The sequence below is a fragment of the Vidua macroura genome, chromosome 11 (assembly GCF_024509145.1).
Source record: "Vidua macroura isolate BioBank_ID:100142 chromosome 11, ASM2450914v1, whole genome shotgun sequence".
Lineage (NCBI taxonomy): Eukaryota > Metazoa > Chordata > Aves > Passeriformes > Viduidae > Vidua > Vidua macroura.
The window spans coordinates 20,219,591-20,244,699 of record NC_071581.1 but is presented as its reverse complement, the minus strand read 5'-3'; the positions used below and the strand labels follow the sequence as shown (position 1 = coordinate 20,244,699).

Sequence of the window (25,109 nt, the reverse complement as noted above, 5' to 3'; positions counted from 1 at the left end):
AGTTTCTGAGAGTTTAAGGGTTTGGGCAGATATTGTAACAAAAATCCTTCTGTTCATGTGAGGACAGTTTATTTAAGCCCCCCCCCCCCAAAAAAAAAAAAATCAGATATTTGGCATTTTCTGAGTTGCCACCCTCCAGAAAGAGCAGAAACTGCCTGGGTCAGGATCAAGTGTATGGAAAAAGGGAAGAAAAAGGGCATAGCTGTGGCTGCAAGCCTGCTGGAAGCATTTCCATGCCATGCTGAACCCTTGGCTGCTCTGCCCTCAGCAGAGCGACAGATGTGTTTTTTATGGCCACAGATAACTTTCTTCTGAACATGAAACCCCAGAGATAAAAAGGCCTTTATTTACAAGTGTTGGAGCAGAGAGGTTGCAAACTGCATCCCTGAGGCACCCAAAATTTCTGTCCAGGGGTAGGGGCAGATTGGGAAGTCAGTGGCATTGGAAATCATCCGTCACATTTTGCCCCTGGCACTTCTGGGCTCTTTTGTACTTCTTGCACTGGGCTCTGTGAGTTTCTCCTGCACAGAAAGAACAGAAATTAAGTAGAATTCAACTTTTCACTCCTCCCAAGCAAGCTTGATTCATAAAATTTTTTGAAGGGGGATCATATAACTTGGAAAGTTTTGGGCCATGGATCAGGGAAAGGAGTCTTGCAGGGGCAGCTCCCCTGGCCCAAGGGGATGAGACCCCTGTGTACCCTCATCTGTCCAGACTGGAAAATCCCAGAAGATTTCTGGACCCTTAAATGGCATTATCTGCAAATAACTGCACCACTAAATCTGCGGGGTTTTTTGTTTGTTTGTTTGTTTGTTTGTTGTTGGGTTTTTGGTAGTTGGTGGTTTTTTGTTCTTTTTTTTTTGGGGGGGGGGGGTTTCTGGGGTTTTTTTTGGTTGTTTTTTTTTTCTTGTTTTTGGGGGTCATTTAAAGAAGAGTTACATTTTTAAAGCTTCCTGTCTGAAAGGTGACCTGAAGGAGGTTCCTTTTACAAGCCCACACTCCAATTATCCCTACAAACTCATCTAGCTGGGAGCCTTCCTACTTCACTTCTTTCCACACAGAAATAAGGGAAAGGCTGAGGAGGGAGGCTGTGAATGCCTGTAAAGTCAGAATAGCAGCATCACTAAGAGCTCTTAAATCAGGAGGACTCGCAGCCCTGGCTCCCAGGAGGGAATGTTCCTGGGAATGCCACGTTCCCAGCAGGAACAGCCTCATTTGAATTATGGCAGGACATGGAGACCAGGTTGGGTTGGAAGGGTTGAGCAAACCTGGTGTGACAACATGGGCCTTGTTTCCAGACCCTGCTTAGACTGAGCTGACCCTTTCCAGACCCTGCTCCCAATGGAGGCTTTGTGGGAAGCAAGGAATAAAAGAGAGAAAAGGAGGCAAAAAGCATTTGAACCTTCACTGACTCCAGAATTCCTGTGACTCCTCAGACTTCTCCGTTTTCTAATAGAGCTGGTGAGATTTCAGGCTATTCTGATAATTATCAAACTGTGGAATGGGCTCTTTTGTAAATAATATCTTTGTCTATTTTTTAAAAAAATAACAAAACCAGAGGTTCAAAATTTGCTGTTTTTCTACACAAGCACAATGCCAAAGCACAGTGTTATTAACATGAGGGTGAGAAATCAGCTGACACGGGCTGTGTTAGCCACAAACCGCTGGTAAATCCAAAGTACATGGAGGAAAATATCATTATCAGACCAAACTGTACTCTCCAACTACGGGCTAAATTATTCCATGATTCCTGATTTTGCAAGATGATAAAATTCATGTTCTTATGACAGTTCAGCCTCCAGCTTGTAAGGAGTCCAGTGCTCAGCTCCAAATCCCTTTACAGCAGATAGAAATGACTCATTAACTCCAGCACGGCTTGGATCAGGCTCCTCTCTGGGAAACTCCTTAAAAAATGATGGGAGTTTGCAAATGGACAATCCTCAGAAATTATCTCCGTGCTTTATTTGTACACTTGTGTAAAAACTGAAAAGCAGGGAAGCTGATTTTTTTTTTTTCCCTGGAGATGGGAAAATAAGGAGAAAATTGTATCCTAATGGAATAATTAACCCTCCTTGTGGGATGAACATTTCAAATCAGAGGAGCAATTTACTGTAGGCAATGATTTTAGGAGCACAAATCTCACAAGAGATAATAAGATTTAACTTTGAATTTAACAATATTCCTTTAAAAACTCCTCCTCTGATTATAAAGCTGCTCTCATGAGCACAATGCTTATGGACTAGGTATAAAAAGAGGAAGGATAGTAAGCTCTACTCATTAAAAAAGCAGAAAATATTATATATTTCAGCAAATAATTAAATATATTTTCTTTGTGTTCAGCTTGAAGGTTATTTAACAGGAAATTATAAGTAAGATTATGTTTCCTAGGGTATGGAGTTTATTTTTGGTAAAACAAAATGAAAAAGTAAGATACATATATTTTTACTGCAAGAACTATGCCATTAAACACAGCAATGTTTTACAAATTGCAGACAGCTAAAAGTAAGTTAATAATAAAATATGAATACAGAGCTAAAAGTTTCTCCTTTTCATGAATAAGTCTGATGTCATATATACAAATATCTAATCACTATTAATGATTTTTTGAAGTACCGTACTGCGATTTTAGAATGGAACTGATATCTACAACCTTGACGGGAACATAATCCCTTTACTAGTGTTTGGATCACTATAAAATTCTGGTTTTAAATGCTATTTCATCCTGAGAAGAATATTTTATAATGTTACATTTCCATATATCTTGTGGGCTCCTTAATGCGTTCTGTGATTTATGACCCATTTTGTTTCTCAGATCAGGAGTTCTGCGCTTCAAAGAAATATTTTGCCAGTGTTGTTATTCCCTTCTAAAACTCCATTTCAGTGGTAATGTATTTTTAAAGAGTGGAGCCCAAGAACAGAAATAGCACGGATTTTTTTTTTTTTTTGAAATCTATACAGCCTTGTATAGTTTTCACGTACAGCCTAACATTCATCATCATCTCCCCGCTGCTTTAGAACCACTAAATGTTATTATTCCCTTCTTTTCCTGCTAGGTAGGAATATTAATGAGATATCATTTCCCTGCTTTTGTAAAAATCTCTCTCCTGTTGCTTGTTCAGCGGATAAAAACTCCAAAATCAGTGAGCAGCGAGACCACTGGTGAAACCCCATCCCCTGAACCCAGCTTTGTAAACTCTCAAACCACGCTTCACATTTCACCCCTGCTCCCTGCTTCGCTTTCCGCTGCCCCCAAATTCCAGAAACCAAAATCCCCCCAGTCCCGCCCGTTTTGCTGTCGAAGTATCCAACGCTTCACTGAGGCAGGTCAGAAAAATCACCACAAACAAACAATTGGGCAAACTGATTAAACCCCGGCGAAAAAAACCTTCTTAGACATCAGATTTCCTGAGCTTTTTTCCCCTCTCTCACTGCTCTACTTACTTGTAATTACGTCTGGGGCCATTCCTTCCTATTCCACGGGATAAACTGGAATATTCTGCTCGGCAGTTTTGTCTTGAGCTCTTTAAACACCAGAGACCTTAGAAGCAAACAACCCCCTTTTTTTTTTTTTTTTTTTTCCTGCCTGTTATGAAATTTTAATGATCTTCCAAGGCTCTCAAAATCAAACCAACTTTCTTCCCTCCCCCTGCCCCAACAACTTGGCTCCTTTGTACCTTTTGTTTCAGAACTGTGCCCAAACTAAATACACCAAACCAGGAGGGAACTCCAGCTTTAAAACAGGGGTTAAAGTGGCCCTTGTTTTCCTGTGCCTCTTCCCACTCCTGGAAAATGCGGGGTTTTGCTTGGGGAGCGTTGGAAAAAGCAGGTTGGGGAGTGGAAAGTGGAGCAGGGATGCGGGCTCTGGGCAGAGAGTCCTCAAAAGGGGTTTCATGGAGGGGATGTGGGCCAAACAGCGTTGTGATGGATGTGTTTATCCTTAAAACTAAGGTCCCATTCAGCACCGGGATAGCCGGGACTGGGCGGGAGAAGTGCCGGGAGGGCACGGGGCTGTGTTAAGGAGCCTTGTTCAAGCGTTCCTTCGAGTGCCAGGGCAAGGGTTTCTCTTAAAGGTGATCTGCAGACCTTAAGGATCACCAGGAAGGACCCCAGAAGGGTTTTGTTTCGCTGGGAGAGAGGAAAACCTCCCTACAAAACCTTCCCAATCCCTGGGCACAGCCAGGCTCAAAGGGCTGCAGTGACAAGGGAGCTACGAGGTGACAAAAAATGCTGCAAAATGAGGAAAATGCCTGGCTAATCCCTGCTGCTGGAATGTATTTTATCACCTCAGTACTTGTCTGGAGATTTGGGAGCTCTAAGCCCTCCCAAAGGTATCTTTGCACCTCTTGTCAATCCCTTTCACCCCAAGAACTCCAAATCCACAGTATCTGACTCCTCTGTAACACCTCCTGTGCTGCTCAGGCACGGATGGAAATTACAGCCTTTCTGGACATTCCCTAATTGATGCCAAGTGCTTTTAGTCAGGCTGGAGAGAACTGGCTGGGAATCCCTAAAATGCTGCTTTGCACCCCTGAGATACCCCAAAACCCCATTCCAAGTGGAGTTAGCAGCTTGCAGCCCAAATTCCACCTCAAAATTTGGTGTGTGGAGAACATCAGGACAAAACATGGCCTGGCTGGAGGCTGGTAGAGCTTAACCCCACTGCAACAGCCCATGGAGCCCTCTGTGCTTCCAAAAGCAGAACTTGGGGTGATTAATAGAGGTGTGGAATGTGTGGTAGGAATTTCACAACTTTGAAGGGAGTTTTGCTGTCTCAAGATGAGGAGATCTGACATAACTGCTCTTGGCTCCAGAGGAAGGAGATGGAAGTGGGGGATTGTCCTGCTGGATTGGTGGCTGTCCTGTCCCCATTTTATTGTCCTCACCAATCCATTGGGAAATGGATGCCTTGAAGAGACAGCTCTAAGAAAAGTCCAAAGAAAGAATTTGGGGTAAGAAACAGAGGAAAAATTCAAGGTAGCAGTGAAGGTTATGGGGTGCAGGTTGGGGATTTGGGGGGTATCCCCCAGAGCATCCCTGCTCCCAACAGCTCGGGGACAGCAAGTGCTGCATCCCCATAAAGGCTGCAGTTCCCAACTGCCCCCAGCCCTCCTCATTTAGGATTGAACCCTCTGGAAGGGGCCAGTGCAGGGCTGAGCCCGGCCAAGGGCCGGCCTGGGAACGGGCTGCGGGTTGGGATTCGCACAGCCCAGTCCCTCACTCCCACGGCCCTGGGCAGCATTGTTCTCTAAAAGCAGACATGTTTCCTTCCAAGGAGCAGACATGGAAAGAAAAACACATACAAAAACAAATCATCTCGTCCTTCCTTCTCCGGATGGCGCGCAGCCCGCTCCTGCTTGTCACTGAGCCTTGAGGTGGACACGATCCCAGTCTGGCAGGGTTGATGGGCGAGATGAAGAAGTTGTCTCTCAAGTCCCTTTTCCCTGGAAAATCCCCTCCATCAGGCAGACCCAACCAAGCTTTGTCCCCAACTCCTCCTATGAGCATCTCCCTGCTGCCAGCCCATCCCAGCACCTCCCAAAGGCAGGCATGGGGTACCTGGGGGTTTTCCACGTGTCCAACTCTTTCTCCTCTGTTGGGAAGGATCTGAATTAGCTCATGGCTCTGTCAGTCTTCCCTAATATTCACCCAGTGCACTTTCCCAGCTTTCTGTAAGCTTTGGAGCCGTCCTAAGGTCTTTAAGGGGTTTGGGGCTGCAGAGTTTTGGCTGGGAAGAAATCACTGCAGAAAGAAGAAACAGCCGAGGGTTATTTCATCCCTGCTCCTGGGCTGTATCCAGTCCTCATGGCCTGAAGGCACTGAGGCACTGGGTAAAGCTGTGCTGATACAAAAATCCTGGGTGTTGTGTAGGGGATAAACCCATCCCTTGCAGTGGGATCGCTGCCACTTTTCACCCTGCCTCTGTTATCTGTCCCTCATCGTGTATTTTTTTAAGCTTTCTCTACTCACAAAATATTCAGTAGAGATCATAACAGGCTCAAAACACAGTTGGGCATCTGTCCTGCTGCTGGGGCTTTTGGCTGCGTTTTGGTCATTAAACGGGCCTGGCTCTACACAACCTGACAAATACGAGGTGAACTTTACCCCCGGGTCTGCCACTTTCACACAACAAGGGCACATATTCCACAGCTGGGGAGCTGTTATTCGGCTCGGACTGTACCACAGGTCAGAATTTATGGCTTTGTTATTATTATGTTTGTGAGCTTTACAGCCACACGGGTCCCGCGGGAACCCGCAGCACTTTCGCTTGGCCGTGTCAGTCAGACAATCATAACCCACCAAAAAGGAAGCATTGAAAATGCTGGGAATATCCTGTCTAACACTGTCTCTCATCTCTCTGACCCTCAGGTAAGGGCCAGACTTTGTTTGCACCCAACAGCGGAGGAAGCTGATAAAGGGCATTAGAGGAACATGGAGGGGGAGTGAATGGCAATGAACGCTCAGCAGCGCTGCTGCCAGACACCTCTGCTGCCCTGTTTGTTCCCTCTAATGACACATGTCCCAAATTTCCTGATCATAACAGTCATCATGTTGCTCTTGGTGTTTTATTGCCCTCTGATGTCGAGCCAGGAGCTTCACAATGGGAGTTAACCTTGGTGTTAATGAGTTTAACCACTCCAGTTCATCTGCTGACTCCTCAGAGCGTTAATGGCTTTGGGGGGACACAGAGAGGGATTGTCACTCAGGGACAATGTGTAAACACACCACAGTCTGCCCAGACTTCCCTGTGAGCCACCACAGCCATGCTGACAACTCAAAAGCTTTGCTTTTTGGCTCGTGGATGCCCGTGGTTTCTCAGGGAGGGTGGCACTTGGGGGGGCAAAATATCCAGGATGGCAGATTTCCCTCATAAATGCCATGGAGAGATGATAATGAGCTTCTGTCCGGCTTCCTTGTGGGGACTGCAGTGAGCAAACTTCTCTGCTGCAACGTGGGTTGTAGGGTCAGTGACACGGGGACACGTCTCACTGAGCAGGACCAAGCCATCCAGTGAATTGAGCTGCCAGAAATGGTCCTGTTTGGGCATCTGAGCCCCCCTGCAGCAGCAAGGTCCTTCCCAAGAGCCTCAGACTCTTCAGAAAAGTCCAAATATTCCAAAGAACAGAAGTCCTCACCCTCAAGGAGCCCCAGCATCTCCTACCACCCCCAGCCAAGAGCTGACACTGAACTTACAAGATGTATATAATAATAAATATGTTAAGTCCCTGATATGCAGTGCTGTGGTTTTCTGTAGCACAGGAGGAACTCTCTAACCACCTTTTTTATTCCCCTCCTGGCTGAAGAAACGAGTCCGTTTTGCACCTGTCCACGGAATACATCATCTTAATTCAGCATACCTCGGCTCCTGCTGGGCAAGGGCAACTGGATACCCTCAGGCAAAGGCCAAACCAGGAGTCCTTTAACCTAATAAGGCAGACAAGGCTACAAAGGCATCTACAATTCCCTTGGATTTTCCTCCAGGGAGGCAGGTGCTGTCTATCCTTGAGGAGCACAAACATCTGACATGGCCATGACTCCATCGTGCCTTTTTTTTCTCTGCTCTGTGTTCCTGCACTATGACAATTCCTGAGATCATAGAGTCGTGGATCCTGGAATGGTTTGGGTGGGAAGGCACCTCAAAAAGATCACCATGTTCCTGCCATGGGCAGGGACACCTTCCACTGTCCCAGGGTGCTCCAAGCCCCACTGTCCAACCTGGCCTTGGGCATTCCAGGGATCCAGGGGCAGCCAGAGCTTCTCTGGGCACCCTGTGCCAGGGCCTCACAGGGAAGAATTTCTTCCTGATATCTAATCAAGATCTACCCTCTTCACATTTTGAAACTGATATCAACATTCTTATCTGTACATGCCCTTGTCTAAAGTCCCTCTCCAGGTTTCAGTTGCCCAATTTTTGGCAGCAGTTGCCTGGGGTACCTACAATGGCTGGATTGGTGTAACCACCACCTGCAGATCCCTGTGTCACCCCCCTTGTGCTGAGGATGGCCCTAAAATCCACGTGCTGGCTGATCAGGGGGGCTGAATGCCCACCAAAAAATGATGGATAGGAGCAAGAAACTGGGACTGATCCTCCCGTCTCACGTCACCACCTGCAAATTCCCAGAGACAGATGGGAGCACCCGAGGAGGTAACAGTGCTGCTGCCAAAATGGAAAATTTGCCGAGGGCCCAGGGCAGTTTTGGTGGGAGAACAGAAGAGATTCAGTGTCCCCAGGAGCTGCAGGGTCTCCCACATGCGCCGGCAATTCGCACTCAGGCTTTTACGAGGTGAGAGGAGCTGCTGGAAGGATTTCTCCCCAGCTTGTTGGGAAGGCTCAGGCAAAGCCCTCCTGGTGAGGGCAGGCTCTCAGCCCAGGTGTGAGTGACAGCAGGCAGGAGCTCCTGGAGTCTGCACATGCCAGCCTGGAGAATGGGCACAGGAGAAGGTCAGAAATGCAACATCTGCTTTATTAAAAAGTAAAACAGCTCTCTGCTCCAGTACCTAAGTGCTTTGCTGCACTAGGAGAATTTCCCTCTTTCAGCTTCTGAATGAGGGAGCCAAGAATTTGAAAAGGCAAAAAAACAGAAGAAAGATGGAGATAAACTTCAGCTCCAGAGCTGTGGGCAGAGGGTGAACAAATGCAAACTGCTTTTGTGGCACTCAGCAGAAAGGCAGAGCCGAGCAGGAAGAAAGGAGGATCCGATTTCACATCTCCTCCTAATGAGCCCAGCATCACACGTGCCTTTCGCAGGGAGAAAATGCTCTGTAGGCTCTGGAATGGCTGCCTGTGGATTTGTGCACACGTGGGACAGAGCTGGCCTCAGCTGGGCTCTTTGAGCCCCACTCGGGCACGTAAATTAATCCTTGTGGGTGCTTGGATTTGCACTTCACACTCTCAGCGAAATGTTAGACATTTGTGAGCTGCGTGAGAGGGAGAAAAAGCAGCTTTTTGCCTGGCAGCCAGGGTGACCTGGCCTTATTCTGGTCCTGGCACCCTCCAGACCCACTCGCATTTTTTGATTCCTCATTACATCCTGCACAAATTCCTTCTGGTCTGAGAGTTTCCATTCTTGATCTCTGTCCAAAGGTGAGCGTTCTCTGTTGAAAGTTTGCTCTAAATTGATTTAACTATTTTTAAAAGTTGCTCACTGCTGGATAAATATCCCTTTCCCCCTGCAAATGTGTTTCCCCAATTTTCTCCTCCAAAGGGAGCAGCAGGGACACAGTAAAACATTTTAGGAAGAATAGTCTGGTTGATACCAAGGGAGACAAATGAAAGAGAAACAAAGAAAGCAAACAGGATATTTATGGCAACTCTAGAGGGTTGTCTGTATGTAGACATCAAAAATAGCCCAAAAATAACAATATTGGCTTTCTGGTCTATCCTCAAACACAGAGAACAATCTTTGAAAGACTTGGATGCACATCCAAAGCTTGTGTGAGTAACTGTGGATTGACAGGTGAAAGGAAATAATCCTTAATGTCCTTAACCTGCCTAAAAGGCAATTTAACTTCTGCACACCCTGGAATACACACACACTGCTCTGGTTTTAGATGGAGCTTAATGAGTCACTCCACATTTCCTTGGAGAAAGCTCGCAGTTCTTCATGGCAAAGAAAAACGTGGCCAAATTAGGCAGCTCCCGTGCCTTTTCCTGCTGCAAATTTTGAGCTGCTCCCTGTCCTCTTGAAAAAGTGAGTCAACAGTATAGTTCTACAAGAAAAAAATTGCTGTACTTTCAATTTACTAAATAAATACAAGGAAAAAACATGCAAGGTTTATGTAATTTGCAAGTAACTTAAAAATTAAAAATCCTACTCTTTTTTTCCATTTAGGCATCGCTAATTTACAGTGGGTACAGCTTACTGCTTTAGCAATTTTCATCTCCAGAAGGGTCCTACACTACCCAAATGTTATTTTTTTCTGCCAAAATAATAAATAAACTGATCTTTCCCTTTTTGTGCACAAGAATTTGTCACTGCTGCAACCTGAGGTCTTCCAGTGTTGGCCAGAGCCTCCTGAAGGGAAGAACTGCCTGAGGTATTTCTTCCCTAAAGGCTTTGGTCTTTTCTGCTCTTTTCTCCAGCAAATTTATCAGATGCTGCTTCAGAAAGTTGGCTGGAACAAGTAAGGCAAGGTTTCAGCATCCATTCTATTTTTCCAGCTGAATTTAAAGCTCTTTTGAAACATAAATGGCATCATTAACGTCGATTTGTGGCTCTGTTAAGATGTAGGTGGTCTGATGTGTTAAATGTGACTGTGCTTCATTGTCTCCACCACTCTGAAAAATGCTTCACCAGGAATTGCCATTCAACTCCTCATTTTTTTTTTTCTCCTCTTTTTTTTCCCCCAAAACAGCTGTGTCACAGATAACCCTCTCCTCCCCTTGCTCCTCTGACCTCTTACTCTGCAATCCTCTTGGATTCCCTCCAGGGAAGGCAAATATTCCCTCCACCTTCCCCCAGGATTGTGTGCTCCTTTAACCTCGGAGCAATCTTTGGCCACTAAAAATAGAAGCCCAATTCCCAACCTTGCCAGCCCTTGTTGTGCCACCACTGCTTTTTTGACATTCTGTTCTCCACAGTGGATCACATGCACCATTCCTGCCTCCTTGCCAAGGCTGACAAAAAACACAACGTGCCACCAAAATTTTAAACAGGAATACCGAGGACCAGACCAAAAAAAAAAAAAAAAAAAAAAAAAGAAAAGAAAAAACCCAATGAAAAAAAGCCAATGATGTGTTGAGAAGTTTTTTCATGCAAAGACCAATAGAGAAAAACATTCACAGAACTACAGACTCATGGAAACTCAAAATGGAAAATGGATTAGGTCACCCAGGCAATCTGTTTGCTAATTCAGGATAATCCCCCATGCCACTGCTGTCTTGAAAGCCCTAAGTGAGAGATGTCTTACCAGCATCTAAGAAGATCATCCACAACTCAAGATGTCTCTGAGAACTTCTGACATTAAGACTGAATTCCTCTCTCAGAACAGCATCTTGTCCCTTCCCATCATGGGTCTCCAATCCTTCCACCCATCTTCACAAAAGGACTTGAGTCTTCTTATGGAGACCTTCTCCATAAGAAAAGTCTGGGTTTTTTGCATGAACATTTGTTGGATAGTATTGCCTTGTGTTTTATCAAAGTTGAAGTACTCACTGATCTTAGAAGCCTTTTCCAAGTTTAATGATTCTCTGTTTCTAATTAGGTTAAATTAACTTTCACCTTTCCAGTTGTCCCTTGGTTTCAACTGATTAGTTTGTTGCACAGCATAAGGTACCTCTAAAGAATGCACACACACAGAGGTTGCCCCAGAGAAAATCAAAACAATGAAGGGAATCCCCCTGGATATTCAAGATTTGGGGAAAGGACAGAAGGTGAAATATTAATTTCTATATTATTGTAGTCTATGCCACCCCATCCCTGATTTCAATCAGTCGCTTGGACCCCATCAGTTGCTTGCATTTTGGGGAGATAAAATGCTTGTGTAATTCAAGTGCAGCACAGTCAAAAAGGGGTGAAGAAAAACAAATCTGAAAACTTAACGCAGAGAGCTCTGACAGGTTGGTGGTCTGGGGTGGTTGAATGATCCCTTTCTGGATTTTCTTGCTGCTGGGGCTAAAGGAGCACAGCTCCAAACCAAACCATTTGTATCAGTGTCCTGGTAGCACCATATATCACTTTGATTTGAGAACTGTCCTCACAATCCCTGCTTGTTCCTGATCAATACTTCACTATGAATAAAAGCGAACAGAACAAATGGGAAAGATTTATTAACCCTGCTGATATGTTAAAAGCATTCTGTCAAAGAATTTGAAAAATGCTTCTCATATTAAGCGTTCAGAGACAGAAAATCCCTTTTGAGTAAGGAAAGGTATGTAAAACACATCAGTACCTCAGTGTGGAAATCCAGACCTGGCTCACTCCATACATTACTGATGAATAGGTATTATTGAAAACTGCATGTGGTTCTTAGCAGGGAGAGCAGCTCCACACAAGAATGAGAAAGTAATTGTCAGCACTCAAGGAGAAACACTGGTCACATCTTTAAGGGGGTTGAGAGAATGGGAGGCTTTAAGATGGTAAAACACAAGATTAATGGAATTGGGAGAAGCTGTTGACAGAATTTCTTGAGGGGAATGAAATTGGAAAGTGATACTCGTTGGGACGCGGCCCTTGGAAATTTGCAGCAGTCTGAAGCTATACACAGATCTCCTCTCTGTAATAAAAGTATGGTCTGGGACGAGCTGAGGGTTTGAACTGCATGTCAGAGAGTCACTGCTGGAGCGGGATTCCAAAAATCACGTTGCAGTGCAGCCAATGAATCCCAGACACGGGCACGGAACATGCGAGAAATGAATCCAGCATGATGCACTGCACTGCAGGAAAATCAGCACCTTCAGCACTGCCAGAGGGAGCAAAAACCCACCCAGCGTGCCACCTTCACCCAAAGCATTTCTCCAAAGCTGGGACAGCACCTCGTGCAATCAGGCATGGCCACAGAGGGAAGAGTTTACCTCTGGCCAAATTGCTCCCCAGTTTGTGCTTGGGATCTTGCTGGGCTGGCATGAAGAAGAGAGGCAGCCTGCAGCCCAGCTCAGACCAGTGTGCTGCCACTGGGATGGAGCAAAACCAAGCAAATATAGCAAGGAACATCCTGGATTTGGATGCAGGGGATATTCTGGTCGTTTCTTAGCGATTTTGCAGGGCCAAGGAGCGGCACTGCTAAAACATGAGGCAAGTTCATGGCCAGGAGTTTGAAGGCAGGTTTTTCCCTCTGTGCCTGGCAAGGAGGCAGGGAGTTTTATTGGAAGCAGACATAGTTTCCACAGTTGCCTTTGTCAACTCCGAATTAGACCGTTCTTCTGGAGAACATCTTCAATCAACTGGAAGCTGATCAACCCACTTCATGGGTCGGGTTTTTCACTGGAACAATGTAGTAACACCAGAGCTGTGCTCCACTTGGAGTTCTGACATTTAAAGCTCTAGGTGGCTTCAGTTATGCACTTGCTTTTTTTAAAAAGATTCTGAATAAAGAGAAATGAGTAGGGCTCTCTCCACAAGGAACCTCCAGCTTTGGAAATAACTGCCCCTACTCTGGATGGAAACAAACTCAAATGCGGAGAGGATATTGGAGTGAACAGAATTCTGCCATGAGGCCATTTGGCAAAAGGGTGGTCAAGGTCTTGAGAGTGCTCAAGAAAAGAAGACCCTTCCAAGAGCAGATCCCTCTCCTGGGATGCTGAGGCAATACCTCCTTGGAGCTAAATTTTCTAACCGAGGGGACAGCATCCACTGCAGATTGTAGGAGGTCTTCCCTGTGAGGTCTTCCAAATCCCTCGTGGCCATGTTGAGCCTACCCAGGCTGTGAAAGCCAAAACCATTTCAGGCAAAGTGAGTACAGCAGTAGGAAAGTCAGCTGGAAAGCTCCTTTTTAAAAATTTCACAACAGAAAGAGAATCGAGTTTGGTCATTTCTTCCACAGCACTAGCCTGGAATTATCAGGGATTATAGCTTGATTCAACATGAAAATTATCTCACCGTGTTTTACGTATTTTTGTTCTCTTTGGGGAGTTGGGGAGGAGAATTATCGAGGATACAGAAAAAAAAAAATAAATTAGTTGTCTTACTTACAAGCTGCTTGGTTTCCTAAACAAAGTGACATTGGAATACTTCACATTAAATGGCATTTTCGGCCATACCCACAAGTATGTCTTTCCTGCCTGTTGCATTATGATCCAGCACCTAGGAATACTCAGCCAGCTGGATCATACCTTGGGCAGACTCCTCCAGCCAGTCCCTCAGAAAACAGATGTCAAATCCGGCACTGGAAAGGCTCCTGAAGACCTCCCCACCACCACAGTGAGAAGACAAAGTCATTTAGAACCTCATGAAAAAGCAAAGATGTTTTTTTTTTTTTGTTTTTTTTTTTTTTTTGGGGGGGTGGTGTGTGTTTTCTGATTGGTTTTAAACTCAGAACTAAAATGAGGGATGCAAAATCGGGGGCTGGAGAAGCATCTGAAGGTTTGGACAAGGGGATTTGAATCTCAGAACAGATATTAAATTTGGTCTCTAACTCTCAGTGTAGACTAGCAAACATTCTCAGTGGAATATCAGATTTTCAAGAGACCCTGCAGTCTTCCATCACAACTCCTCATCACTAAGTCAAAATAGATTATTGTCAACCTTCCAAGATCTTTTCTGAGAGAAGGGTGAGTTAATTCACACAATAAGTTGTCAAAGTTGAGGGGAAATCCCTCTGCCATCTGCTTTCCCTGGTTGCTGGAGCTGCTGTGGTTCCACACAAGAAAATGTTGATCACGCTGGGGTTTTTTCCATAAAAACTCCCTACTTCAGTCAAAGCCTTGGATGGAAAATACAGCGGGAATGATTCCAGGCTGTGCCTCAAAATGGAGTCGTTTTTGCAGGTCTCACCTCTTTTTTCACAGTAGTTGGAAGGGGCATGAACTTGGAGCAATCAGATGTCTGAAGGCTTTATAGAATGGGACAGTGCTTGGGTGTTCTGGATCCAAGCACTTCTTAATCTTCTCAGAGCTTGACTTTGCAACTGAAACATTTCTTTAAATGCTGATTTTAGATGTGCTGCAGAGTTTAAAAAAGGCTGGCATTGTAGGAGATTGTAACTTGGAGTTGTGTAAGAAATGACAAAGGAAAAGCACAATTATTTAGGATAATCTACAGGGATTAAATTGCAGAGTGGAAGTTAGGATTGACTGTGATGTTTACCTGACCTACCACAGAGTATTTAAACAAAGCAGATGGCACAAAGGACTTGAGGTTCATCTTTGTAGGAAACAGTTCTCCAGTGATGCCATTAAATGGCAGGAAGATGTGCCATTCCTTCATTCTCCTCCTCAGATAAACGATTTTATGTAGAGCTTTGATCACCACACTCCACCCATAAAAGTGCTTTTCATATCCTGGGCGTTGAAGAGCGTGAAAAGACATCAGGACCAGGCTCTGGAAGATTTATGAGGGCATTTAGTCAATCACCTCTACACCCTCAGCGAGCTGGGTTTGCCCCAGCACTGCTTGCCAGCTCCAGCCCAACAAGTATTTGATTTGAAAATGCTGCAGCAAACCCCAACATTTGTGCGTGATTACCCAAATTACAAAGCCAGTTTGTAACATGCCCATAACGAATTAAACGAAAAAATATGTACAATAATGAGCTCTTTATTTCCCAACTTTTATTTTCTACAGCAAACGAATAAATTGAATGATTTGAGCACCAAACCCTCCAGTCCACCTTGCCCTAAACAAACCACGGAGTGATTGCAGAAATGGAGAGGTAATTAACTGGGAGTTAGCTCAACCAGCTGCTCCCTGGATTACTGAACAGACTAAGCCTTTGGCAACTGGCTTTGGTAACACCCCTCAGCAATTTTCAGCGTGTCTTTTCTCAGAGCCTTTAACGTAGCCAAAACCCCAGGAATCCACAGGTTTTTAAATGATCAAATCCACAATTTCGCCTGCCTGTCATGTTCATGCTGCAGACTTAGCGGATCTCTCCCAATAAGGTTTGCACCACGTCCTCTGGATTTGATTAGGAGCAAATCTGCACTTCATCTTAACTCCTCCACTTTTTCTGCCCTAGACCTGAGGAATGCAATATTGGCTTCTCCCTCAGCAACTCCCACATTTGTAGCAAGCATTATTGAGCTGGGTTTCTATCTGGAGTGTGCTACTTTAAAAGGTTCCAATTCCCACCTGAACGCCATGGCATCTCTAGCATTAAATATCTATATTAATTCATATATTTTACTGTTAGTGAGGTATCCACTTCATAGCTTCCCTTGAGCTTGGGAACCTATCATGCTCCCAACTGTGCAGCATTCATCATGTTAATTAAACACTGAATAAAGAAGTACTGATGGCAAATTCCCTCCCTCCACAAAGAATATGAAATATAAATAATTAAGTAAAAAAAGCTTTACTCATTTAAATTTATTTCTATAGATTACCCAAGAGCTTTCCAATTTGCTTAGACATACAAAAGAATACATTCATTTTTTCTTTTATGGCATTTTATGTATAATGTAATAAAGAAACCCCAAAATAAATTGATTTGGAACTTTAAATTACTAACCTGTAGCAAGCTAGTTTCTCCCTCTCTATTATTTTTTTTAATGTTTAGCAATGAACACCAGTGTTCCAACAAACACTGCTATGAGGCTTTCAATGTTAAACTTCTCTCAGCAAGTCAAAGGAATGTTTTCCATGATTTCTGTGGCAGTACATTTTGGTGACTCATGTAATCAGAGGCTTGAGAGGTTGTGTCATCCTCCATCCCTACATTTTACCTGTTGTGTGATTGATCTTAATTAAACTTCCCTAATGAATCCCCGTATCACAACTCGTGTAAATCACATCTTACGTGCACGGGTGAGAAAATTTCCCACACAACAGCTCCAGACATTGGCTGGGAAGGATTTCTTTGCTGGCTGTTGATAAGAGCCACTGGAAGTGAGTGGAAGGGATTGAGGGGAGATATTAACAAAATGCAAACAGATAAGGAAAGAAAAATGGGATGTGCTTATCATTCCTGGCAGGGGTTCAGTGTCCTGTGCTGCAGGAGATGGTTCAGATTCCAGGGAAACTGCTGCACAGGTGTAGATTGCCCTGGAAAAACAGACCTGGAGCCTTTGATTTTGGTTCACTCCATATCCAGAACACCAGCCACTTTTTCCTGCTGCAGGTGAACTCTCCAAAGGGGGGTCCTGAAGCCAAACAGGTTTGGGAGCTCACTACCCAAATTAGAATTGTGGGATTATGGGCACTGAAAAAAGACCTTCACACAGCTTCAGCTGAATGGAGACTGAAAATGGCTTTCATTTTATTATTCAGCTGGTTTTGTGGCCCTAATTCCTATGGCTTTAGGTTTTTGAGCCCTGCTCATGGATCAGGATTTAACCACTAGGGATGGTGTTAACATGGAGCAGAAGGTGACACCCGGGGAGTTTTCTGGTTGACAAACCCTTTTCTTCATAATCTGAACTTGAAAGAAACTCAAGCCATGCTGTCTTTCAACAAAGAATTACTGATCAAAGAGATAAATTGATCCGTTTTCCCTAATTTGTGAGGTTTAGAAGAATTAAAAATGAGATAATTACTTTAAAACACTACTTATTTACAAATATCACATCAGGAGTCACAGGGATTTGCTGGTGGATATCCAGGATAAGCTCCAATTTCCAATAATGCCAATGCCAAAACTGATTACCAATGCCAAAACCCCAAATTCATTGCTGAGCAGCTCAGTTTGTTGGTACCAATGAATATGGAAAGATTTTGTGCAAATCTCAGTTTACTTTTGGTGCAAACGCCACAGAACTTGGGTTTGTGTGCAAAAATGAAAGTGAAACTTCAGCTGAGTTCACATTATTTCCAACAATTCTGTTAGCCAGGTCCAGTTTCCAGCAAGCCTAGGACACTCAGTTGGAAGGTCACAAACCATTCTGATGAACCTTGGTTGACTTTTCAGTTTCAAAAAAAAAAAAAAACCAACCCTGATATTGGGGCAATTTTTACCTGGTTTCCAGTTTCATAGGTACAGCTGGTTGACATTTTTCAAATAAAACAAATCATGACCGCTTGGCTTTGCTCCAAACATTGATATTTTTAATGCACCCCCCACCACAATTTTTCAACCTCACTACTTTCTTTGGAAAAAATTCAAAAAAATCCTTCAATATCTAAAGGGGAAAAAAAAATAAAGACCTTCTCAGTGGCCTACAAAATACATCTTTTGTTTATTTCTAGGCTTTTTTTTTGGTTGTTTTTGGACAGCCAGAGCAAGTGTTTTGCCTGGTTACCTCAGATTGTTCTGTGCTTTAAATTTCCTTCCATTCATAGCTGAAACACTTTGGGTCTGATTTTCCAATGACAAAGCCAAAAAATATTCGACTTCTGGTCACCATCTTCCAGGTTTTCTGGGGCAATAAAAAATGATTTATCATAAAACCAAACAGGCTGAAAAATGTTATCACACTTGTAAATGTCCCAGTAAATCTTTAAACCCTGATTTTCACCCTCAGCTTCTAAGGAAGGCTTTTGTAAGCATCAGTCAGGAAGGTCACAGCAGATCATTGTGTGTAGCTTAGGCAAAGATTAACTTCCAGTTCTCGAGGAGCTCAGTTTAGGCTGTGCAAGGGATGCTGTTGAAAATCCAAAATGTGCCATAAATCCCCCGGTCCAACCCTGAGAGAAAATGAGTTGAGTGACCACAGACGGTGGAGTGAAAGGTCTCTGTGTAGCACAACTCCAGCTTTGTGGAGCTGCACATTGTCAGGAATGACCTCTTCTCCTCCCATGGAACTATTCCTCCTCTTCCTCCTCCTATGAATCTGCACATTTTATGACCAAGCTCCTGGACCCCCCAACATGGGACTTGATTTGTCCTTCACTTGGGACATTTTTCACCTCCTGGGCACTTGGTAGAGGGTTGACACCTCGGTGAGCGTGTTCTCAAGCTGCTTTTAGCCAGAGACACAGAGCTTAAGCTTTTCAACAGCTGCTTTATCTCTGCTTCTCACCCCTACCCCCACCCCAATTTCAGGCTGAGATGAGCCTCCACCCCCGACGCCCATGATATCTCACTCCAAAGTCCTGTCAGAGCCACAACCAAGGCCATAAATTTCCCAGCTGGGTCACAGTACTCCCTATTCATTTAGTGAAACATTATAAATGTGTCCAGGCTCTGAGTGAAACCCAATCCCTACATTCCCCGCCTGGCGATTCCCGCGGCTGATGGCAGGGTCATCTGGAATTACCATCGCCTTATCTGATTGGAAACTCATCACCTGCAGTTTCAACACCGAGGGCTCCTCGGGAATGCCTCCTAAAATTCCAGCCCTCTGCTCTTTCAGCTCTGCTGCTCTGGGATGGGAAGGAGCACAGGGGTCTGACCATGGAGCAGCAAAGGTGAGCTGGCCCAGAGTGATGCTCTCCAACACATCTGAGGATGGGAACTGTCACCCCGAGGCTGCAGATCCAGGCTTGGCAAAGCCAGAGCTCTTGAGGAAGGGGCCAACGAGCAGCTGTTGTGAAGCAGCCTCATTTCACTGAGCCTCGTAATTTATATTCTATTTATTTCATATGGGACCCTCACTGTGACCCTCATGAACATCATCTGGTAGCGGTTACATGACATCTGATGTCTTTTCTTTCTCTCGCCCTATCCTTGAGGGAAACTGGATCTGAAATGCAGTGGAATGTTTTTTGGTTTGACAGGTGAAGGGTTCAGATTTTTTTTTTTAAATGTTTTTGCTTCCATTTCACCCAGGGAAAAGAAAAAGGCAGAAGGACTCACACCTCAGACGTCACGGTCTGAGTACAAAGACCCACGGGGCAGCCCCGTTTTGAACTGCTCCACATAAACCCACAGTTAAACCCTTCAAATGTTTCAAACACCACCCGAGGCCCTGTGCAGGTGCAGAATTAACTCCAGGTATCAGCAGATTGAGCTGCCACCCTTCCATCTCCCAGCTCAACCATGGAACTTCCATTCCCAGATACGAACCAGCAAGTGCCTCCGAGCTGTATGCTAAATAAACACAGCCCAGGAAAAGCTCAAACCAAAGGGCTTCACTTCCAGCCAACATTCCTTCCCCCGTGCCAGCCATTCATTCCTGTAATATTTAGTGGATTGCAAAGAGAGTTTGGATTTCCTGTCAGGTTTCTGTCCTTCAGGGAGTTGATTATGACTTGGGACTCAAGGAATGATCTTTGCTGCGGTGCCACGCTCGTGCACGTGCTGCTGCTCTGATTTATCATTGTGTTCTTGCTCCTCTCAAAGGTTCTGTTCAAGTCTCTGAGAAAAAAAAAAAAAAAAGAAAGCAGGGAATTCACTGAGCTGACTGAGCTGACTGAGCTGGAGTGACTGATAGGGAGACGGGAGGGGACAGGAGCGCTGATAATTTAGTCTGGGCTGGTGGATGCTTCTTACACAGGTCCAGGAAAAAGAAAGGGTTGAGAATGGAAAAAAGCAGAGATTTTAGTTTCCCTTTAGTTCCCTAGTATCCAGCTCCCAGGGCATAATTCAGTGTTCTTGGTGGGTGAGCCCTTCCCACGGAGCAGGGAGCAGGCTCCAGCCATCACCAGCCTCGGGGACACAGATCAGCTCCTGGGATTGCTCCAGCCTCCCCTGCCTGATTCCCTGAACCCATTTCTACCCTGCAGGGAGTGCCAGTGGGTGCAATTAACCATGAATTAGCACAGGTACTCCTGGCATTCACCACGGAGCTCCTTGCCTGAGTATTTTCCCAGCGTGGCAGGTGGGTTCTGCAGCCATGCTGAATTCTGTTCTACTCGGTGACTGCCGTGAATTCCTGCACTTAAATCTCCCTGTGAGTAACTTCCCCAGCTGTAAAATAGGGACAGTGTATCTCCCCAGTGCAGGGGTGAAAGGAAAATAAATACACTAAAGCTTCTAAGCAGCTCAGGTATTAAGAAAATGAGATACATCTGTGGGTAAAATTTACAGATAGTCCATTTGGATACAATCTGATTAGATTTATCCCCTAGTAAAACGGGGTAATTTCTGTGAGTTCAAGAATGTTGCTTCTCTCCCAGTGAAGCAAAGATCCCTGGCAGCTCCCAGGCTTAGGCTGTGCCAGCCCTTGGGAAACATCTCAATGCAGCAGCTGATGCAGGAGGATTCTCTTGTTTTCCACCCATGTTTGTGCCCATCCTTGGCCATTTGGGGCTGATTTCCCATGTGCTGGGGTGGCAGCTCACTGGTGGCTCTCCACCCTGCAGATCCCTTCAAACCACAGATCCTGGCTCTGGGTCAGCTGTGGATTCACTGCAGCATTCCTGTCTCATTTCCCAGTTTATACTGGATCTCTGCTTTGTGGGGTGTGACTGTGGGGTTTTAGATCTGGCACAAAAATGAGGACAGAAAAATGTGGTTTGCTGGGTTGGTGAACCTAGGGTGTCATTGCAGGGCCTGAAAAAAAAAGTGACAATTAATAAAGGACATCTAATGACACTGGGACAGGGTTATTAAAGGGAGATAAAGTTTATTGTCAAGGCAATCTTTCTGAAAATGCCATTATTCACGAGAGTAATGACCAATTCCCAGTGCTGGATTTTTCCTGGGTTTAGACCACATTTAGCCAAAGTCATGCCTTTGTGTTAAGTGAACATCCATCAGATAAAACTCTGGTGAACATTTCCATCTCTCTTTTCCTGGTGCTGGTCACATCCCTCTGCCTCGCCACAGCCTTGCACCGTGGTGGCATTGCTGAAGCCCTAGTGCCACTACAATCATGGAATCGTGGAATGGTTTGGGTGGGAAGGGACCTTAAAGATCATCTCATCCCCTGCCAAGGGCAGGGACACCTTCCACCAGCCCAGGGTGCTCCAAGCCCCATCCAACCCGGCCTTGGGCACTTCCAGGGATGGAACAGCCACAGCTTCTCTGGGCATCCTTTACCAGGGCCTCACCACCCTCACAGGGAAGGATTTTTTTCTAATATCCCATCTAACTCTGCCCTTTGTCAGTTTGAAGCCATTCTGCCTTGTCCTGTCCCTCCAGACCATTGTAAATTGTCACTCTCATATTTCTTGTCAGCTCCCTTAAGGTACCAACCATCCCTATCACCTGCAGTTTGAGGTTAGGCTTCAGATTTGGGGAAAAAAAATATATAAAACCAACCAAAACCAGCACTGAGGGACCATTTCCCACGCCAAGGAGCAGGTCTTTACACCTCCCAAATTCCTCTCCCACTTTTCAGCACACACAAACAAACATTGCCATCCTGACCACAGCATCCCGTGCCATCCATGCCAGGATTATGGACTTGTGACAAATCACTGGAGGGGTCAAACTGTGAAAATCCCCCTCAGGAGGCACCAGTCTGGTACAAAATCACTCTGGCTGCAGCTGGAGAAGAATTTTGAGCAACACATGGCAGTTCCCCTGGATCTGTTGGCCATCTCCAGCACGCTGCTCTTTCCTTACCTATAATCATTTTTATTAAAACTCAAGCAGCACTTCCTAAAGCACTTCTGTCATCTGAAGGCTTTGACCTGGTTGAAAAGTTTATTGTGAATATTATTTTCAGACCATTAACAGAGGAATCATCATCTGTTTGGGGAAAGCAAGGTGCAATAAAGCAAAAAATTTAACCGGGGTTACTGAGAGACTCATTGTCAACACTGAGATTAAACTTCCTACATCAAAGACCACCTCTTTTGTCATAAGACCATGTAAGAATAAAGAGATTGTAGCTGAAAGTGGGTTTGAGAGAGAGGCTGCTCCTTTTCTTAGACAGGTTTTGTGTCCTTGGAACATCACAACTGCAGCAAAAGGCCTCTGGAGGGCTCGACTCTGACAGCAGTGCTAGAAGGTTTGAGTGGTCTGGGAATAATCAACCTCAACTCCAAAAATAATAACAGTTTAAAGGATTAGTCCCTAATTGTTTCACCCTCAGACAAAAGCCAAAAGAATGGTGCTGTCTCAAAGTCTCAGGCTAATGGCTTAATATTAGTGTGTTTAAATTGAAATTATTCATTTTGCCAAGAAATTGGCTTAAAATTTCTTGCTTAATACCTGAGCCTGGTATGTGCCGTTTCCAGCTACAACACTTCCTCAATAAGACCACATTCCTATTTCTGAATCCCCCTCTTGCTTTTGTCTTTCTCCCATCAAAGCAACCACAAATTTGGTGCGTCACAAATTAAGGTCATAATTAGCTCCCCTGGCAAGTTTTTCTTGAGAAGGTGATTGAGCAACTACAAGGGACAGATACACCCAGGAGATGTGCAGCTCCCTGGGAAAAGCAGCAGAAATTTACGTTTTTTGCTTGAAAATTCCCGAGTGGAGAGGATTTGCCAGTTCATTTTTTCCTGTCCCTGCCCTGTCACTCACCCACAGCCAGGCTGAGTTACAGCACCTGCACCTGGCCCTGCAGCTCCCTTTGGACACACAAAATTCCCTCGGAGAGCAGCAGGGAAAGCCTTTCCATGGAGAAATCCAAAGGACTCCTTTGGGTTTCTCAGCACCAAAAACTTCACTGAGCTCCCACACTGTAACGAAGGAATTTTTAGCAACCCTGCATATAAAATTGGAGCAGGTGCTCTCAATAAAGAAAATTCTTAACCTTGCTCGTATTTATTTCAGTTCCTCTCTGTCTGGGCATCAAGCCACTATTTCAGGTTTCAAGCTTTCCTGGCTTGCTGGAAAGGGTGAAGGATAACCTTTTTTCCCCCTCTTTTTTCTTTTCTTCCCCCACAAGAAAATGTGGAAACAGATTTTAACATCAGCCCTGGAAGCAGTTTGGGTGATTTGCCAGCAAATGAACTGCAAGGCCACCTAATTAAACAAACCTCCAGCATTTTTTAAACTCCTCTCTCCCAGAGTGCACAAAAGATGGATTTTGTCCTTTTGGAAGGTGGCACAAAGGAGGGAACTCAAACAGCCTGATCTTGGTTGTCTCCCAGATATGGATTTATTTCAGAGATGAATTCCACCTGCAGAAATTATCCCTGGATCCAGTCCTCGACAGCGGTGCTGGAGCTGCTGGTGATGGAGAAAGATTTTAGATCTGGGTTATATTAGGCACAGTGTGTGTTTAAATTTGAGCAATTATTTTAAGCATGTCAGGTGCCCAGACTCACATCTTAAAGAAAAAAGAAAAGCAGTTCCTTGTCCTGCACCTTCTCAAAAAGAAGAAATTTTGTCGTGAAAAAATCCCAATCTGACAAAACTTTGGCACACTGGGTACAAATCAGCAGAGCCACATCCACATTTCCATAATTCCTGGAGCTGCCATATCTGCTGAGCTGCTTTGGGCCACTGGACAAGTGTGGGGTGAGAAAGGAAGGGGAAAATAAATAAGTAATTTAAAAAAAAATGGGCTGGCAGGGGAGAGGGAGACAAACAGTCCATTCATACGGGGCTGCGCCTTCCAGCATTTCACACTGGCTGAAGGAATCACTGGGAATGCTGGAGGGAGGCTCTGTGTTACCCATGGCAGGGGCTGGAACTCTCCTGCTGCTTAAAAAGAAGTGTTTGCCCCTAAAAAGAAAAGTTTTCCCCCAAAAGAAATGTTTTCCCCCACCCCACGCCACTCTCCTCATGCAGACCCCACTCAGCGATGCTCTGGGTGGGTGTTCAAGGGGAAAATTTGGATTTCCAGGCAACCAGGGCATGTTTGCAGCTAAATCCTACTGAATTTAGAAATCATTAGTGCAAAAAACAAAAGGGCAAAATGAAAATTGCTTTTATTTTTTTGAGGTGCTGCGTATGAGCACTGAGCTTTCCTTACGGATTCCGCAGACACCGGATTGAAGGAAAATATTTCTTGCTTGAAATGATTATTTGAAAGATTTCACAGGAATCTTTTCTCCTCTGGAATGGATGGGCAAATTCCCAAAGCAATACTATCAGCTGGGAAAAAGATGAATATCATTTGAGTCAAATAATTTATGAAAAGACTGTAAAAATCTGCCAAAAGCATTGTCCTGTGAATTTATTCTACAGACTCCAATCACTGAGGGATCAGACAATAATCAAAATACTGCAATGATTTTCTCTGCCAAGGAAGCAGAATTTTTAAACAATTGGTAAAATGCTATTGAAAAAAAAAATCAGAAATTTTAATCTGCATATATGAAACCTTCCACTTGTAGCAGAATTAACTTAATCCCCCACCCCCCCCCCCCCCAAATAGAAATGTTTCTTAAGAAATTTAATAGGAGAAAGAATTGAATACTCCCACCTGAAAAAGAGAGGACAACCTGACACAGTTAGAAAAGTTTAATTCAAAATTAAGAGTCCAGCCTGTGCCACTCCTACATTATTTTTTATATATGACATATATATTTCATCTTTATCTTATTGCAATATTCAGGCTTACAGATAACTTTTTTCAGTATGTGAATTAAATATAAAAAAAGGTGTCACTAGTAAGGAAAGTACAGGGAATATTAGGTAAAGACATAGTTTGGATAAGAATTGACTAAGTCTATAACTGTGAGAAAACCAGTACTCAGGGGAGCAGGGAAAAATTCAAATATCAGTGAATTCAGGAGATTTTAGTTACAAACAGCACTGAAATCCAACAGTGACCATTAATTTTTAGCTCG

At 44.5% G+C, this 25,109-nt stretch overlaps 1 long non-coding RNA gene across 1 annotated transcript; it reads right to left on the bottom strand.

The window, feature by feature from the left end:
* Nucleotides 1–351: 351 nt before the first annotated feature.
* Nucleotides 352–7,490, bottom strand: LOC128812889 (uncharacterized). Its single transcript, XR_008438868.1, has 3 exons — nucleotides 7,356–7,490; nucleotides 5,557–5,739; nucleotides 352–521 (listed from the first exon to the last, which is right to left on the bottom strand). It is a non-coding gene; the product is annotated as an uncharacterized LOC128812889 (long non-coding RNA).
* Nucleotides 7,491–25,109: the final 17,619 nt, after the last annotated feature.